Source organism: Artemia sp. Qi Xiang Cuo, chromosome 14 (assembly GCF_049724085.1).
Source record: "Artemia sp. Qi Xiang Cuo chromosome 14, ASM4972408v1, whole genome shotgun sequence".
In the NCBI taxonomy this organism is placed as follows: domain Eukaryota; kingdom Metazoa; phylum Arthropoda; class Branchiopoda; order Anostraca; family Artemiidae; genus Artemia; species Artemia sp. Qi Xiang Cuo.
In genome coordinates this window covers 70,833,714-70,835,930 of record NC_142807.1, presented here as the reverse complement: position 1 = coordinate 70,835,930, position 2,217 = coordinate 70,833,714, and positions in this window count along the sequence as shown.

Here is a 2,217-nt window from a genome sequence, read left to right as displayed (position 1 = left end):
TTATTGAGACGTTCAGCCGCACCGTAGTTATAGAGCAAATCCAATTGTGATTAAAATTCTACCTGCAAAATTTGGTGAGACTATGTCCAGAAAGTACAGCATCCTGCGAATATGATTAGTGTCATATTATCCATAATGTAAAAGGCATGGCAAAGTCTGTTCTTTCAGGCTGAAACTACCATATGTGTTCCGATGAGCGTACTGTATGAGCTTCTTTTGGATTTATTTTATGCCAATCTATTGATTATTTTCAGAAAGATTTGTCTGAGGCCAACTTTCGAAATTGTTCAGGTTTTTGCTAATTTTCAGATTTTCTTACAATAACTCTTTTTTTGTCTCCTGCAGTGGCGTAGTAGGATTGACCTCTGCTTGGGAATCAATAAGAAACAAATAAAACCATTATTCTTCTGATGAAAGTAAAAGCGAAGATAAAACTCACTTCTCGCAGTTTAGATGAAGATGAAAATTACTGTCTCGCCAGTTAAGCAAAATATTTTTGAAAAAATGTTTTGAACTAACTGGATCATGACATTTCCCTACATTTATAGTTCTGTAAAACTAGCGTTCTGCTGAAAACAGAAAACTGGTGTATCAAATCAGGATTAAAGTAACAAAAATCCTTAAGTGGCCTGTAATTAGAAAAGATTAATTTATAAAGTTATCAGTGAACTTGTTCAATAGCAATAAAATCAAATAATTTTACTACAGTTTCAATTATCTGAAAAACTCAAGCAAGTTTAATCTGTTTTTAAGTTTCAATTTCGCTCTTCACTTTCGTCGGAAAAACTCACTTTTATATTTTTTTGTATTTTTAGGTTTTAAAAATATCGACAGACAATAAGCCTTATAAAAAATCCGGTATAAAAAGCCCTATAAGCAGTGCCTTATAAGCCTTATATATATATATATATATATATATATATATATATATATATATATATATATATATATATATATATATATATATATATATATATATATATATATATATATATATATATATATATATATATATATATATATATATATATATAATATAATAATATAATATATAATATAATATAATATATATATATATATATATATATATATATATATACATATATATATATATATATATATATATATATATATATATATATATATATATATATATATATATATATATATATATATATATATATATATATATATATATATATATATATATATATATATATATATATATATATATATTGCTTCTATATATGAATTCTTACTGTCGCTTATCTTCGAAACGCAGACCATTTTAACCTTTTCTTGATGTCATGACGTACAAAAGGACCTTAAATTAGAAGTGTTGCCTTTGTAAAATTACATTTTTTTTATTTGACCTTTAACTTTTGACTCGGCTTGTCTTTTGTCATTATGAAAGACATATCACCGAACCTTTGTTACTTTCAATTGTTGAGGTGGTGGGATAAAAACTTTTTTTCTTCCAACGATTTACCTAGTCTAGGTTTTTGTTTTTCAAAGGTATGGAAGGCAATGACAACCACATTTGTTTGTTTTAATTGTTCAGATGGTGGGACAAAAACTTCTTCTTTGGCCTTGGCTTGTCTTTTGTCATTATGAAAGACGTATCACCGAACATTTTGTTTCTTATAATTGTTCAGATGGTGGTAAAAAAAAACTCTTTTTCTTCCAATGATTTATCCAGTCCATATTTTTGATTTTCAAAAGTATGGTAGGTATTGATGACCTTATCCATGTCAAAATCCAAAACCCAATCATCATCGCTATCATTTCCAATTTGTTTGGTTCGTTACATCTCGTCTTATCTTTCGTCATTATGAAATACGTATCGCCTAACCTTTGTTTTCTTTTTTAACAAATGTATGGGGCACGCGGCAGGCTTCTATATGTAGATTCTTACTGTCGCTTATCTTCTAAAATTAGAAAATTTGAGCCTTTTCTTGATGTCATGAAGTCCAAATGAACCTTAAATTAAAAGTGGTGCTTCTGTAAATGTACATTTTGTTATTGAACCTTTAACTTGTGCCTTGGTTTTTCTTATGTTACTATGAAAGATATATCGCTGATCCTTTGCTTCTTTTCCATGTTCAGGTGACGGGAAAAAACTTTTTCTTTTATCATGCCTTATATCTCGTCAATATGAAAGACATATCGCCGAACCTTTGTCTGTTTTCATTGTTCAGGTGGTGGGACAAAAACTCT